At 43.0% G+C, this 17,639-nt stretch overlaps 2 long non-coding RNA genes across 2 annotated transcripts; one reads left to right on the top strand and one right to left on the bottom strand.

Moving 5' to 3' along the window:
* Positions 1–261: 261 nt before the first annotated feature.
* Positions 262–5,916, top strand: LOC112641752 (uncharacterized). The gene is made up of 5 exons (XR_003124822.3): positions 262–550; positions 1,972–2,057; positions 2,547–2,622; positions 3,436–3,639; positions 5,496–5,916. It is a non-coding gene; the product is annotated as an uncharacterized LOC112641752 (long non-coding RNA).
* LOC118350388 (uncharacterized) lies at positions 5,783–10,478 on the bottom strand. Its single transcript, XR_004804050.2, has 2 exons — positions 10,108–10,478; positions 5,783–6,225 (listed from the first exon to the last, which is right to left on the bottom strand). It is a non-coding gene; the product is annotated as an uncharacterized LOC118350388 (long non-coding RNA).
* Between the last annotated feature and the right edge of the window lie 7,161 nt (positions 10,479–17,639).

Below are 17,639 nucleotides of genomic sequence, written 5' to 3'. Positions count from 1 at the left end.
AAGTTGGGCAAGTGAAGACAGTCAGCTCAGTATACTCATAGAAGGAGTGTGTGTGTGTAGGGGGCGGGCAGCTTAGAGGTCTTTGGTCCTCTCTTCCAGAAGATACTGGGGTGGGTGGAGATCCTATTGCCAACTTTGTTCTCCCATTTCAAGCATTTAGCTCTCTAGAAGGTGAGAATTTCTTTTCTTGGCGACGATGAATCTCCCCTGTTTCAGTTAAAGCCTATTTGTTTTGTTTGTTTAAACCTCAGCATACAAAGGATGAAAACGGCGCAATGACCCCGTCCTGACCCTGCCTAACTCAATGTTGATAATTTGGAGTCCAGCTTGGATTTTATTTTTATTTTATTTTATTTTATTTTATTTTATTTTATTTTATTTTATTTTATTTTATTTTATTTATTTTTCAGCTTGGATTTTAAAACGTGGGATTACTTTGTGAGTTCCTCTACCCAGGGCTAGAGGGAAAAACTCAAGACAAAGTCAGAGATGGTTGCTTTCCCCCGCTCCCCAGTGAACTGCTGGCCCTGAGCAAAATTGGGAGAAGGAGGTTTGTTTTTGGTTTTGGTTTTTTATTTGGGGCATGGGGTGTTGGCTGTTGCTTTTACACAAAGAAGGTTTATTAGCTCATATGTTTGAAAGAACAAATATGAATCCAGGGACTTTCAGACAATCCAGATTGCCCAGATTTCATTCTATGTTGGCCTCAGGTTCTTTCAAGGCTTATGATTGGCTCATCCTCATCCCAGATGGCCCAGGGGCTGACAATGAGGTGATGCTGCAGCCACAGTTTGACTACTGGGAAGAGGCAAAAGAGGTTCCCTAAAGGAGTGGACTGGTATTGCCAGGAGGAGAGAATAGACATGCAGGCCAGACACACCCACAAAGATTTACTATCTCCCCAGTTTATAGTTAGGGAAAGTAAGGCTCAGCCAGTCTGTTACTCCATATTCCAAGCTCCCACAATGCTGTGCTGTAGCAGGAATGACAATTCGGCTTTAGGGATTGGAAAAACTAGACACACAGAGATGAGGCAAATTTGTGTAAGATCACAAGCTAGTAAGTGGCTGACCTGAACCCAGACACAGCAGTCAGGATCCATGGTCTTTTCAATAGATTTGGCAGTAGCCTGGTGTTCAGCTTGTGAGACTGAAGATAGCCAGGAGATAGTCTTCCTGGTTGCTTAAGAAATAGCAGATTTGGATTTGGTGTTTCCAGGCCTTGCCCTCCACAGCCATGTTGAGTCAGCATATTGTGCTTTCTGGTTTTTGTTTTTTCCCCATGACACTTTTCATCCAGTGCCATTGGATCCTCCCCAAAACTTTGCAAGTATAGGACTTCTTTTTTTTTCAGATTATAACACTATTAGAATTTGATGCTTTTTTTTTTTTTTTTAAGATAAAGCTTTTTAACTAAGTGAACAGTAAAGGGGCCAAATCTAATGTTTACAGCTCAGTGCTTTTTGTTTTTGTTCTTACAAATGTCACATTTCTTTTTTTTAAAAAATATTTAATTAATTAATTTATTTGAGAGAGAGAGAGCAAGAGAAAGCAAGCTGGGGAAGTGGGGGGCAGAGGGAGAGAGACAAGCAGACTCCTGGCTGAGTGCAAAGCCTGAGATCACTACCTGAGTGGAAATCCAGAGCTGGCCACTTAACCAACTGAGCCACCCTGGCACTCCACATTCTTATTTTTGATAGAAAACACTACTGAGGATAACATACATAAAATGTTCAATGAGTTTAAGTAAGTGTGTATAGTTGTACAAGTATCACCTCACTGTAGTTTTAGAATATGTTCCCATTCCACAAAAACTTCTTTGTCCCAGTCAAAGGCTGCTCCCACCCCAGCCCCAGGCCATCTCTGATGTGCTATCACAGCCCATTCACTTCTCCAAGATAAAACTGGCATAAACCCACAATGCCAAGGTAATACTCCTGGGTGATCTTCCTGTGGCTTTCTCTTCCTGCAGGAAGGTCCAGCAAGACTTGCTCTTGTAGGTGAGAAGCTGTCCTACCTGAGCCAGTAGCTCCTTCTCTCAACAGTGAATGAAATAAGGTATTACAGACTCTGCTAGGCATAAAGAATGTCAAGATCCTGTGAGGAAATCTCAGAAACTCCTAAGTCAGTTAAGGATGTTGAGGTATAACCTCAAGGAAATAGGATTTAATGCAAAAATGAGCTAGAATTCATATAGCAGTTTTATAAGGCAGCATGCAAAGGAAAGGAATTTGCAGACCGTTCTAGTACTTGAACGTGAATATTCCGGGCCTCCTGACAGAGCTGTGTGTCCTGGATGGGTTGTAGAAACCAGGAGTTAATTAGCTCAGCCCTTGGGGCAGCTAGAGGGGTGGTTTACCTCTGGGGCTAACAAATACTATCATTTCTTCTCTCTACTAGTTTGTGAAAAACTGGCTGGGAAATTGCCAAAGGGAGTGCTGATGGTAGACTGAATTCATAGCTTCATGAGTTGAGTCAGCTCTAAATATCACCCCTCTGTGTTAATTATGGCTTTGCTAACAGACTTTTTTTGTTTCTGACCTCCAGGGTTGTGGGTGTGTTGGCCAGCTATCAGAAACATTCTGATAATCCAGGCAGTTATTTTCTTCTTGAAAGTAATTAGGTATCTCTGGTTTGTATATATGTCTCTTTTGTGTGTACGTGTGTGTTTTTAAGATTAATTTATTTATTTGAGAGAGAGCGAGTGTGCGCGTGAGCATGAGAGAGGGAGAGGCAGGTAGAGAGAATCTCAAAGCAGACTGCGGAGCATGGAGCCTAACGTGGGGCTGGATCTCACGACCCTGACATCATGACCTGAGCCAAAAGCAAGAATCCAGTGCTTAACCAACTGCGCCACCCAGGTGCTCCTCCCCTTTTTGTTTTATTGTGGTAAAATATGCATAACATAAAATTTACCATTGTAACCATTTTATTTTTTATTTATTTATTTTTTTTTAATTTATTTATGATAGGCACACAGTGAGAGAGAGAGAGGGAGAGAGAGAGGCAGAGGGAGAAGCAGGCTCCATGCACTGGGAGCCCGACGTGGGATTTGATCCCGGGTCTCCAGGATCGCGCCCTGGGCCAAAGGCAGGCACTAAACCGCTGCGCCACCCAGGGATCCCAGGGATCCCTGTAACCATTTTAAATGTACAATTCAGCTGCCCTAGGTGTGTTCACACTGCTGTGTGACCCTCACCATTCTCCAGCTGTAGAAATTTTTCATCATCGCAAACTGAAACTGTGTACCCATTAAATAATAGTTTCCTATTCCCCCTCCCCCAGCCCCTGGTGAACACTGTTATATTTTATGTCTCCGTGAATTTGTCACCGTAGGTACCTCATATAAGTGGAATCATACAATATTTGTTCTTTTGCGTTTGGTTTCGAAGGCCACCCATGTTATAGTGTGTGGCAGCATTTCCTTCTTTTTCAGGCTGTCTCGTGTATTTTTCACGAAAGGAAGTTTTCTCCTGTTATGTTACCTTTGGAGGCACTTCATACAACTGTGTCTTAGGACCTGCAGAGCTGACACACAGGCCCTGGGCTGACAACAATACCGCTGGCATCTTTATCTGAGAAGCCAGCAGGGATCCTGTTCTCTCTGGCTTCTCTGATCACAGCACTCTTCCCCTCCACAGTAAGTTCTCAGATTTATGAAACCTCCCTCTGCACAATTTGTACATTCAGCCTCATATTTAATTATAAAAACCTTTGTCCCTTCTCAGAGGAATTTCAGGTATCAGGACATAGATATGGATATCTATAATATGGATATAATACGGATACCTATAAGGATCAGTGTCCTACACGACATACAGATTTCTTTTCTTTTTTTAAAGATTTTATTTATTTATTCATGAGACACACACACACACAGAGAGAGAGAGAGAGAGAGAGAGAGAGAGGCAGAGACACAGGCAGAGGGAGAAGCAGGCCCCATGCAGGGAGCCCAAAGTGGGACTCCAACCCCGGGTCTCCAGGACCAGGCCCTTGGCTGAAGGTGGCACTAAACCGCTGAGCCACCCAGGGATCCCCGACATACAGATTTCTTCAGACAAATGTCGTGAGTGAAAAGTAATCTTTATTAGGAATTTTCTTTGGACCAGGCTCTCTTCCTGGTGTTCTACATCCACTATATGATTTAATCCTTTTGACAACATTCCAAGAGCCATATGACCATTTGAGATTATACAGAGGAAATTGAGGCCCTGAGAACCCTGAGGATGAAGGTTCCCAGAGACAGGACCAGGATGAGGGTGAAAAGCCAGGGCTACTCATGCCAGGCCCAAGATGCCTTCCTTTTCCAGAGTCAAGAGCAAGTAATTGTAAAATACAAGGCTTTAAAAAGACCCAGACACTGGTCGGGGAGATATTATTCCATCTTGTTTCCTAGGATGGCCTCTGGTAGTGTTAAGGATTTCAGTCCTGTGGGTATGTCCAGGGACATCCTTGCTCAACCCAGCCTTCAGGTAAGACTGTTCTAACAGGCCAGGTGTGCCAGGCCAGTGGCCCCAGAAGGAGCCAGAGAGGCAATTCTCTTTTGCTTTCTTGGTAGTGGTGGTGGATAACTATGGGCATCCTGGTTGGTAAGTCTATGTGGCCCCATTCTCCCTGCTGGCATCCTCTAAGACCTGCCTGCAAGACTGAGGTTGGCTTCTAACCATGTGAGATAGGAACCAGTCTAAGAGGCTATTGACTTACCTCTCTCCTCCCTACTTTCTTATCATTCCTCAGTGCTCTAATTTATTACTTTTGGAAAAAATGTTATTTATTTATTTGAGAGAGAGTGAGTGAGTGAGCATGAGTGAGGAGAGGGGAAGAGAGAGGGAGAAGCAGGCTTCCCATTGAGCAAGGAGCCTGACTTGGAACTCCATTCCAGGACCCCAGGATCATCATGACCTGAGCTGAAGGCGGTGCTCAACTGACTGAGCCACCCCAGCACCCCTCCTTGGTGCCTTTAAATTCTCTCTCCCTAGCCTCTTCTATTTATAATGATGCAAAAATCACAATGGCTATTGTCTTTGAGTGCCTTCCTTGTGTCTAGCTTTGTGCTAGGCAGGTTTTACCTATGACTTATCCTTCACGAATCATCCTTATGAGGTAGGTCTCAAAGTAGTTAATGGAAAAAGTTAAGTGGTTGAAAGAGAGTTTCCTCTGCCCTGCCTAGCAATGCCTGTTGTCAATCTCACTAGCAGGGGAGGGGCAGAGTGGGAAGGACCTGCGTTATTATTAGACCTTGTATACCAAGGACACCAGTACAGGGGAGTGGAGGGTGTGGAGAACTCTCAAGTTCTGCTTTAAGCTGGATCACCTCTTTACAGGACTGGAATGTACACCTTGAAGTAGCCAAATATTTCCCAATAGTCTGGAAGCCTCTGTTGTCCCTTGACAATTGCAAAAGAATTCAATAATCAAGTTAACACGATTGTTTCTCCCTTCTCGGCTTTGTGGCTGAATTAAAAACTATAATTCAGTTGCATTTATTATTCCCAGAAGGCATCAAAGAGAACTGCTTCATGTAGTGATAAAGCATCCAGTCAAGTGTAAAACAAGCAGACAAAGGAGTCATGGGATTGGAAGAGATGCCGGAGTCAACTGAATCGGGTGATACCTCCAGAGACACGTCCACTGAATGGGCGGGGCGGCCTCAGTCTCTTCTAGGGAATGGAATTGCAAAGCCTTTTTCTTGGGTAAGATTATACCCTATCTGAACAATTTCCAAAATCAAATTTTGTGTTTAATCAGGGCATCCGCATCAACAAAAGCAAAAAGATTTGAAGTGTATAAATCCATACTCTAGAGATAGAAATTTATTCTCACAAATGAAATGAATTCAAGAAAAATTAAAAACCAGCTGCTTTCTGCCTGTTACTTCAACGTGTGTGTGTGTGTGTGTGTGTGTGTGTGTGAATCCAATGACAGATTTAGGCACAGTGCCTGACACAGAGCAGACCCTAGATACATAGTAGTTTTTCTCTTTCTTTCCAAACCTAGAGAGGAGAAGTAGAGATTTTTGCTGATGACCCTGAAGCCAGTATCTGCCTTCAAGTTTGTCAATTATGAGGTGCTAGGCCTTGAAATCCAGAACAGTTTCATTCTGTGGCATCTGCATTGTTGATCATGGGCAGGGAAGCCTCTCTGCTCCCAGATGTTGGCTCAGGCCCAGTGCAGCTGGCTTCTTATCGGCCTCTCTGGTTCTGGCCCCACAATTCACTCCTGTTCCCTGTAATTCAAAAACAACCAGGCTTTGAAAAGTGAGATTGTGGGAAGGGGTTCCTTCGATCTGGAGATAGAAAGATGAAATAAGATCTTCCTCATCCTTGAGCACAAATGTCTGCAGGAAAATAAATGTTCTAAGGCCCTATGGCCAGCCCAGCCACTGTAGAAATACAGAAATCTTTCCACTGAAAGAAAAGAGAGACACCCTGGGTCAATAGTTCTTGTATGTCTTTTGCTAAAAGTAAACAATTAAGACCCATAGATGGACTATAACAGCAGCAGACAATAACAGACGTGCCCAAGACTCTCGTATCTGAAGCACAGATTCCCGCAGGACCTCAGAGGCTGGCCCCCAGTGCCTCTGTCCCCCATCCCAGTGGGGAAAGCTCCATCTGTGAAGAGCACCAGTGTCTGAACGACCCTTTCAGCTTATGTGGTTTACATATACTACTTAAAGTGTGGCCCCAGACCAGCAGTATGGACAGGACCTGGAAGCATGTCAGAAATGCAAAGTGTTACAAGCCCTCCCCAGACCAACTGAATGAGAATCTGCCTTGTAACCAGATCCCAGGTGATCTGTGTGCCCACTGAAGTTTCTGACCTGGTCTTGTATTATTACTTGTCTTTCCAAACACACACAGTCTTGGCTCCCCACGTAGAATGCTATCCTTCTCAAATGTGAGAATGTTCTATTGTCTTTTCATCCTCTACTTGTCCCTCATAAGAGCAATCAAACATTTACTTAGAAAGAACAACTTCGGGGATCCCTGGGTGGCTCAGCGGTTTAGTGCCTGCCTTCGGCCCAGGTCGCGATCTTGGAGTCCTGGGATTGAGTCCCAGGTCAGGCTCCCTGCATGGAGCCTGCTTCTCACTCCGCCTGTGTCTCTGCCTCTCTCTCTCTCTTTTTCTCTCTGTCTCTCATAAATAAATAAATAAAATCTTAAAAAAAAAAAAAAGAAAGAAAGAACAACTTCAAGGCCCTGCCTCCAATTCAAACAAACCAGATACAGAAGGCATTCAGAAGTAGGGTTGTTGGGGCTACTGGGTGGCTCAATGGTTGAGCCTATGCCTTTGGCTTGGGGTGTGATCCCGGTGATGAAGTTGGAATTTGGATGAGGTCCAGAGCCCATGACCAAGAAAGACTTCTTCAGACATTTTTGGTGCAAAATGGTGGTTTTATTAAAGCACAGGGACATGATCCGTGGACAGGAAGAGCTGCTACCCCGGGGGCCTGTGAGGGGTGGCTGATTATATAACTGGGAATTAGGGGAGGTAAGGAAAAGGGAGATTTCAAAAAGATTTTCATATGCTAAGGAAGACCTACACTATACTGGAGGCCTTGCGTTCTCAAGTTAAATATTGTTTTTCCCTCCAGCAAGGCATTCACATTAAGACAATTAGAAACTTCATGAGGAACCCTGGGGCGGCGGGGGGGGGGGGGGGGGTTGTTTGTGGAATATCAGCTGCACTTTGTCCTCTGCTAGCCCTGTTCCCCTCACTGGGATCCTGGAATCATGTCCCATATCAGGCTCCCTGCTCAGCGGGGACCCTACTTCTCCCTCTGCCTATGTCTCTGCCTCTCTCTGTGTGTCTCATGAATAAATGAGACAAATGAACAATATCTTAAAAAAAATAGTGTTTCTAATTTAGCAAATAAAAATACAAAATGTCCAGTTATATTTGCCTTTCAGAGAAGCAATAAATAGTTTTTGGTGCAAGTAGGTCCCAAATGTTGCATATGTCCTGCATTTTATCTGGCACTCCTACTCAGGAGTCAAAGTCCTGGGCTTCCCTGACCACCTCCCACCTCCACCTCTGCCTGCTTTAGGCTTCAGACCCTCACTTGCTTCCAGTGGTTGTGCCTTTGGTTCATTTTTTCAAGCCTCAGATCATGGTGTGCTTCCTTTCTCCCAGTGTGGGTTAGAGGCAGGTGGTGAAAATAGCATAGATTTGGCATATCAAGGAATGCCTGGGTGGCTCAGTGGTTGAGCGTTGGCCTTTGGCTCAGGGTGTGATCCCGGGGTCCTAGGATCGAGTCCCACATCGGGCTCCCTGCATGGAGCCTGCTTCTCCCTCTGCCTATGTCTCTGCCTCTGTCTCTCTCTGTGGGTGTCTCTCATGAATAAATAAATAACATCTTAAAAAAAAAAAAAGATTTGGCATCAAGCCAGCCTCTTGACTCAGCAAGTTTTGTCTTTCTGAGCCTGTCTCCTTGCCTATAAAACTCAGTGTCATATAGAGAGCACCAGGGACAGAACACATCTGCTTATCCAATGTCCTTGGCTGCCTTTAGTTATCTCTTGATAACCCGATCCCTGGCAGGCATGGTCCAGTTGTCCTTGGGTCTCTACCGTTCTCCAGTATCAACTCCAGAGAACTGGATGTGAACAGCACTTTGATGCAGACCAGTATCGTTCTCTAGTGGCATCTGTTACTGGTCTGCCATGAGTTTACCTCTGACTGGAGCAATTTCTGGGTTGCAAATTTAGCATGAGATTCCTGACTCAGGTTGCTTCCAAGCCAAATGTAATTATATGGTTGTTCTGCTGCACCTATAGCAACTTTTTTTTTGAGAGGAAACATATATAACTATCACCAATGGACCAGTTTTCATCTGGGTAGTTTAAATTGCATGTCTAAGGGAAACATGCTTGGGGTATTATAAATTCCATGCATTCCACAAACACCATGTACTTTTTTCCCTCTTACATTTCTACTTTCATTGGCTTCTTTAAATACTCCCGCTGGTACCACCAGAGATCAGCAAAGGTAAGAAAGCATGTTCTAGTCAATCGGTCTTTGCCTGGTGGTAGCTTTGAGAGGGGAAGTTGAATTTTTCTTTTTCTTTCTTTCTTTCTTTCTTTCTTTCTTTCTTTCTTTCTTTCTTTCTTTCTTTCTTTCCTTCCTTCCTTCCTTCCTTCCTTCCTTCCTTCCTTCCTTCTTCTTTCTTTCTTTCTTTCTTTCTTTCTTTCTTTCTTTTCTTTCTTTCGAAACTGAATTTTTCTATGATTTTTCCCCCAAATACGGAAAAACAAACATGAAGTTCATGTATCCACGTAATCATTAGTTTTACTAGGTCTATTATACAAGCCATATATGTATATTTGATAATAGCTGTAGAAGTGCCAGTTTTATGAAGTCCGTTGCATCTAAAGTTTAATTGGATTTTACAATCAAATTAGCAACAAGCTCCAGCCCTAGCCATTAATACTGTACAGGCAGCATGGGGGGGGGGGTCTAATTGCCATTAAGGAAACAATATTTCACAATAATAGGAAAGAGGAACTGGGATTTAAAAGTTATATCTGCCGGGATCCCTGGGTGGCGCAGCGGTTTGGCGCCTGCCTTTGGCCCAGGGCGCGATCCTGGAGACCCGGGATCGAATCCCACGTCGGGCTCCCGGTGCATGGAGCCTGCTTCTCCTTCTGCCTGTGTCTCTGCCTCTCTCTCTCTCTCTCTGTGACTATCATAAATAAATAAAAATTAAAAAAAAAGTTTAAAAAAAATAAAATAAAAGTTATATCTGCCAATGAGCACGAAGTGATATGTGGAAGTGTTGAATACTATATAACACACCTGAAACTAATCTAACACTGTACATTAACTATACTGGAATTACCAGACTCCTACATTTCTGGAAACTACCAAACACTGAAATCAGAGATTCCAATGATCACTTCTCAAATTCCAGGCATTCTAAACATTGATCCCAAACCTTCAGAACCATCTTGAATAAACCTAATTTTCCTAAAGAATTTGTTTCCTTCCCATAGACTGGAAAAGTCTGGAGTATCCTAAATCCACACTGTGTACACTGCACAGTCTTTCCATCTGTTGGCTGGAGCTCTCTCCTGGAAGCACTTTCATATTCAAATTATGTACTCACTTATCCCGAAGGAAACAGGGTCACCTGGTCCAGGGTCTCATCCAAAGTCTCATCTTTGGGACATGAAAACAAAGACCCAGGGAGGTTAAGAGATCTGCTTTATGGAGAATAAGCACCAAGTCACCCAGCAATAAAGAGGGAAGCTGGTATCCCTAAGAACTAATTTGGTTTCAATGTCAATGTTTTTATGGTTGGTCGAGTCCTCTGAAGTAAGGCTGCTTCAATGTGTGATTCATAGGTCAGCAGCATTAGCATCAGGGCGCTTCTTAGAATGCAAATATCTTTATTATTATTATTAAAATTCTAGTAAAATACATAAGAGAAAATTTACCATCTTACTGATTCCCTAGAGTCCAGTTCAGAGGCATTAAGCATATTTACAGTGTTGTGCAACCATCCCACCTTTTAACTTCAGAACTCTCTTCATCTTGCAAAACTGAAACTCTATGCCCTTTTTTTAAATAATAAATTTATTTTTATTGGTGTTCAATTTGCCAACATACAGAATAACACCCAGTGCGCATCCCGTCAAGTGCCCCCCTCAGTGCCCGTCACCCATTCACCCCCACCCCCGCCCTCTTCCCCTTCCACCACCCCTAGTTTGTTTCCCAGAGTTAGGAGTCTTTACGTTCTGTCTCCCTTTCTGATATTTCCTACCCATTTCTTCTCCCTTCCCTTCTATTCCCTTTCACTATTATTTATATTCCCCAAATGAATGAGAACATATGTTTGTCCTTCTCCGATTGACTTATTTCACTCAGCATAATACCCTCCAGTTCCATCCACGTTGAAGCAAATGGTGGGTATTTGTCATTTCTAATGGCTGAGGAATATTCCATTGTATACACAGACCACAGCTTCTTTATCCATTCATCTTTTGATGGACACCGAGGCTCCTTCCACAGTTTGGCTATTGTGGCCATTGCTGCTAGAAACATAGGGGTGCAGGTGTCCTGGCGTTTCATTGCATCTGTATCTTTGGGGTAAATCCCCAGCAGTGCAATTGCTGGGTCGTAGGGCAGCTCTATTTTTAACTCTTTGAGGGACACAGTTTTCCAGAGTGGCTGCACCAATTCACATTCCCACCAACAGTGTAAGAGGGTTCCCTTTTCTCCGCATCCTCTCCAACATTTATGGTTTCCTGCCTTGTTAATGTTCCCCATTCTCACTGGTGTGAGGTGGTATCTTATTGTGGTTTTGATTTGGATTTCCCTGATGGCAAGTGATGCAGAGCATTTTCTCATGTGCTTGTTGGCCATGTCTATGTCTTCCTCTGTGAGATTTCTTTTCATGTCTTTTGCCCATTTTATGATTGGATTGTTTGTTTCTTTGGTGTTGAGTTTAATAAGTTCTTTATAGATCTTGGAAACTAGCCCTTTATCTGATATGTCATTTGCAAATATCTTCTCCCATTCTGTAGGTTGTCTTTTAGTTTTGTCGACTGTAACTCTATGCCCATTAAACAACTCTCCACCTCCTCTCTTCCTGGCCCCTAGCAACCACTGTCTCTATGAACTTGTATCTCACATACGTGCAATCATACAGTACCTATCTTTTTGTGACTGGCTTATTTCACTTAGGGTTCAACCATGTTGTAGCATGTGTCAGAATTTTCTTCCTTTTTGAGACTAAGCAATATTTTATTGTGTGTACATACCATATTTTGTTGGTCCATTCATCTCTTGATGAACATTGGGTGCTTCCACCTTTTGGCTTTTGTGAATAACGCTGCTATGCACATGGGTGTACAAATATGTCTTCAAGACCCAGCTTTCAATTCTTTTGAATTTATACCCAGAGGTGGAATTGCTGAGTAAAAGTATAAATCCTGGGCCTCACCTGAGCCAATTAAATCAGAATCTCTCCTCAAAGAGGCCCAGGATATGTGCTTTTACAAGCTCTCCAGGTGATTCTTTTATACTTCATAGCTAGAGCAAGCACTGTTCTGAAGGACTTCTCAGGGTGGTGGGCTTGCAGGGGAAGGGGGTTTGGTTTACTTCAGGCAGGAGCTTTGTTCCTCCACTGTTGTCATGGAGGTCAGGTAAGACCTGACATTGCTGCTGGTTAGACGTGAGGTGTGACTACAGAGTACTGAGGCAGATGTCTTCAAGAGGGGACTTTGGAATCAGTCTTCGTTCTAGAGGACTCTAATTCATTTGAAAATAAGAATGCAGGGTGGGGCAGCCTGGGTAGCTCAGCGGTTTAGCGCCGACTTCGGCCCAGGGTGTGATCCTGGAGACCCAGGATTGAGTCCCTCGAGTCCCTCGTTGGGCTCCCTGCATGGAGCCTGCTTCTGTGTCTCTGCCTCTCTCTCCGTGTCTCTCGTGAATAAATAGATAGAATCTTTAAAAAAAAAAAAAAAGTGCAGGGTAATAAAATGAGGCTTAAAAAAACAACTAAGAAAACAAACAAAAAAAGATTAACTCTGCTTTTAAGGAAAAAGACAAGGGAAATTGAATGATAATAAAAGAACTGTAAGGACTCTGTGTACAATCTGAAGAGAGCAATTGCATGGCTGCAGGGTACATGTGGGCCAGTGAGTGAAGTAGACTCGTGGGCGCCAGGTGCTTACACTCAGGGGGGTGTGTGTGAGTAATGTGGCCCCTAAGGGCCTCACCAGGCTAGCAGCTATTACTCAGCTCTGACCCAACTCCTGACCTGTCTGAATCTGCATAAATTCCTTAGTTTTTCTGAAATTTACAAAAGAAGCTTGATATCCAGGTGTATATGTGAAATCTCCCCATTTCCAGTGTTGGCGTCAATGTTTTAAAAATATTGGGCAAGTCAAATAAAGGACTGGGACAGACCTAAGCCCATGGATGACCATTGAGAACCTATCTTTTGTCTTCTTTTTTTTTTTTAATTTATTTATGATAGTCACACAGAGAGAGAGAGAGAGAGAGGCAGAGACATAGGCAGAGGGAGAAGCGGGCTCCATGCTCCTGGGAGCCCGACGTGGGATTCGATCCTGGGTCTCCAGGATCGCACCCTGGGCCAAAGGCAGGTGCTAAACTGCTGCGCCACCCAGGGATCCCTCTTTTGCCTTCTTTTTACTAAAACTGGGAGGTAAAATGATGTGCTAGATAGCAGGCTCCAGTTCCCTTGCATTAACTATTTAAACTCCCTAAACCCCAGATTCCACATCTGTAGAAGGAGGACGATAATGGGGCCAGATCAAAGGAGGGTTGTAAGGACCCCAGGATCATGACCTGAGCCAAAGCTCAATCACTGAGCCACCCAGGTGCCCCAAGAAATAGTTTTTAAATGTTGTCTGCTGTGCTGGATTCTGGGTTGGAGAAACCATGGAGATCAAAGTAGACATGGTCCCTAACAGAATGGTGCTTGTAGACTAACAGGGAAGATAGTAAAATCATTAATAATAATAATAATAATAATAATAATAATAATAATAATAGCATATGGGAAGTATGATGATGGCGATAGGACAGGTTCCTATGAGAGTTTCCAGGAGCTGGCAACACGGATGAAGGGGATCAGGAAGTAGTAACATTTAAGCTAAAACCTCCAGCCCTGTTAGTTCTATATGTACAGGTTTTCAACTGAAGATGAATAGGTCTTTTCTGATGCTTTACATTATCTCCTCTACACTGATGACTGTACCATCGTTGTAACTTCTCTTGGCCCCAGAGACAGACTCCAGTCTTTCATCTTACCGGGGCAGTCTTGCCATTGCTAAATCCCCACATGGTCATATTTTAACCCCACAAAACCTTTGTTCCCACCCAAGTGGCTCTCCTGTCCAACATTCTTCCTAGCAGAATTATTCCACTTACCACCATTATCTTTGACTCCTTCCTCTCCTTAATCAGCTTGTATGCAACTGGTTCAACAATAACAATGTTTTAAGTTATTGATAGCTTACTTTATGCCACGTCTCGGAAGGTATGGGGGCTACATAGATGAATAAGGTAATACACATTATCTCAATGAGTTTATATTTGGCAAAGAATCATTACATTAAGAGGTAACTGCTAAGATAGACTGCAAGAGTGTTAGAAAAGTAGGATGATGTAAAACATATTTAACAGTGGGTTTTAGGAAGACCAGGGACTAACCAGAAGGGAACTCAGCCCTGAACAACCATTGTGATGGTTTCTGTACTGAGCAGATATAGCTCAGAATAGGACTTTAATAAGGGTTATTTAGCCAAATCTTAGGTGAAAGGGGAGATTATCTCCTCCAGGTGGGATTTGGAGGCTCAGTATTAGCATGAGAATAAAGGAAGGAGAGGACCAGCATAGAGCAGATTGGTTGGTGTGTGTAAAAATACTTCAAAGTTTGTATTCATGCTGCTAGAATGTAGAGTAGGGGACTTAAATCCTGGGGAGCCACTGGAGGGTGGAGTGCAAGTGCGTCAGATATGCATTGTTGGGCTGCCTTTTGTGTAGAAGGAGGCTGGTGAGGAGGGTGAAGGAGAGCAGGCACATTTGGTTGCCTATCCTACTAGCATCCAGCAATTTTGTTGTCATCACTTTCTCATGGGCTCAGGGAAACCAGCCTCTTCTCAGTTCCATCAATGGATTTTGATTAATCTGTAGGCAATCATGGTCATGTGTTTATGTGCTGCTATGCAACGTTAACGAATACCCAAAAGGAGAAGTCAGCTGAAGAGCCAAGCTGTGGCAGTCAGTCATTGTGCAGCCAAGGATATGACCATCATGAAGCTGCCAACATACTTGCAGAGTCCTTGATAACCTTATTGTGTTGCCAAGTTAATGACCTTTTTTTTTTTTTATTTATTTATTTATTTTTATTGGTGTTCAATTTACTAACATACAGAATAACACCCAGTGCCCGTCACCCATTCACTCCCACCCCCCGCCCTCCTCCCCTTCTACCACCCCTAGTTCGTTTCCCAGAGTTAGCAGTCTTTACGTTCTGTCTCCCTTTCTGATATTTCCCACACATTTCTTCTCCCTTCCCTTATTTTCCCTTTCACTATTATTTATATTCCCCAAATGAATGAGAACATATAATGTTTGTCCTTCTCCGACTGACTTACTTCACTCAGCATAATACCCTCCAGTTCCATCCACGTTGAAGCAAATGGTGGGTATTTGTCATTTCTAATAGCTGAGTAATATTCCATTGTATACATAAACCACATCTTCTTGATCCATTCATCTTTCGTTGGACACCGAGGCTCCTTCCACAGTTTGGCTATCGTGGCCATTGCTGCTAGAAACATCGGGGTGCAGGTGTCCCGGCGTTTCATTGCATTTGTATCTTTGGGGTAAATCCCCAACAGTGCAATTACTGGGTCGTAGGGCAGGTCTATTTTTAACTGTTTGAGGAACCTCCACACAGTTTTCCAGAGTGGCTGCACCAGTTCACAGTCCCACCAACAGTGTAAGAGGGTTCCCTTTTCTCCGCATCCTCTCCAACATTTGTTGTTTCCTGCCTTGTTAATTTTCCCCATTCTCACTGGTGTGAGGTGGTATCTCATTGTAGTTTTGATTTGTATTTCCCTGATGGCAAGTGATGCAGAGCATTTTCTCATATGCATGTTGGCCATGTCTATGTCTTCCTCTGTGAGATTTCTCTTCATGTCTTTTGCCCATTTCATGATTGGATTGTTTGTTTCTTTGGTGTTGAGTTTAATAAGTTCTTTATAGATCTTGGAAACTAGCCCTTTATCTGATATGTCATTTGCAAATATCTTCTCCCATTCTGTAGGTTGTCTTTGAGTTTTGTTGACTGTATCCTTTGCTGTGCAAAAGCTTCTTATCTTGATGAAGTCCCAATAGTTCATTTTTGCTTTTGTTTCTTTTGCCTTCGTGGATGTATCTTGCAAGAAGTTACTATGGCCGAGTTCAAAAAGGGTGTTGCCTGTGTTCTTCTCTAGGATTTTGATGGAATCTTGTCTCACATTTAGATCTTTCATCCATTTTGAGTTTATCTTTGTGTATGGTGAAAGAGAGTGGTCTAGTTTCATTCTTCTGCATGTGGATGTCCAATTTTCCCAGCACCATTTATTGAAGAGACTGTCTTTCTTCCAATGGATAGTCTTTCCTCCTTTATCGAATATTAGTTGCCCATAAAGTTCAGGGTCCACTTCTGGATTCTCTATTCTGTTCCACTGATCTATGTGTCTGTTTTTGTGCCAGTACCACGCTGTCTTGATGACCACAGCTTTGTAGTACAACCTGAAATCTGGCATTGTGATGCCCCCAGATATGGTTTTCTTTTTTAAAATTCCCCTGGCTATTCGGGGTCTTTTCTGATTCCACACAAATCTTAAAATAATTTGTTCTAACTCTCTGAAGAAAGTCCATGGTATTTTGATAGGGATTGCATTAAACGTGTATATTGCCCTGGGTAACATTGACATTTTCACAATATTAATTCTGCCAATCCATGAGCATGGAATATTTTTCCATCTCTTTGTGTCTTCCTCAATTTCTTTCAGAAGTGTTCTATAGTTTTGAGGGTATAGATCCTTTACATCTTTGGTGAGGTTTATTCCTAGGTATCTTATGTTTTTGGGTGCAATTGTAAATGGGATTGACTCCTTACTTTCTCTTTCTTCAGTCTCATTGTTAGTGTATAGAAATGCCACTGACTTCTGGGCATTGATTTTGTATCCTGCCACGCTACCGAATTGCTGTATGAGTTCTAGCAATCTTGGGGTGGAGACTTTTGGGTTTTCTATGTAGAGTATCATGTCATCGGCGAAGAGGGAGAGTTTGACTTCTTCTTTGCCAATTTGAATGCCTTTAATGTCTTTTTGTTGTCTGATTGCTGAGGCTAGGACTTCCAGTACTATGTTGAACAGCAGTGGTGAGAGTGGACATCCCTGTCTTGTTCCTGATCTTAGGGGAAAGGCTCCTAGTGCTTCCCCATTGAGAATGAAATTTGCTGTGGGCTTTTCATAGATGGCTTTTAAGATGTCGAGGAATGTTCCCTCTATCCCTACACTCTGAAGAGTTTTGATCAGGAATGGATGCTGTATTTTGTCAAATGCTTTCTCTGCATCCAATGAGAGGATCATATGGTTCTTGGTTTTTCTCTTGCTGATATGATGAATCACATTGATTGTTTTACGGGTGTTGAACCAGCCTTGTGTCCCAGGGATAAATCCTACTTGGTCATGGTGAATAATTTTCTTAATGTACTGTTGGATCCTATTGGCCAGTATCTTGTTGAGAATTTTTGCATCCATGTTCATCAGGGATATTGGTCTGTAATTCTCCTTTTTGGCGGGGTCTTTGTCTGGCTTTGGAATTAAGGTGATGCTGGCTTCATAGAACGAATTTGGAAGTACTCCATCTCTTTCTATCTTTCCAAACAGCTTTAGGAGAATAGGTATGGTTTCTTCTTTAAACGTTTGATAAAATTCCCCTGGGAAGCCATCTGGCCCTGGACTCTTGTGTCTTGGGAGGTTTTTGATGACTGCTTCAATTTCCTCCCTGGTTATTGGTCTGTTCAGGTTTTCTATTTCTTCCTGTTCCAGTTTTGGTAGTTTGTGGCTTTCCAGGAATGCGTCCATTTCTTCCAGATTGCCTAATTTA

This window comes from Canis lupus, chromosome 12, assembly GCF_003254725.2.
Source record: "Canis lupus dingo isolate Sandy chromosome 12, ASM325472v2, whole genome shotgun sequence".
In the NCBI taxonomy this organism is placed as follows: Eukaryota; Metazoa; Chordata; class Mammalia; order Carnivora; family Canidae; genus Canis; species Canis lupus.
This window is presented reverse-complemented; position numbering and strand designations above follow the sequence as displayed.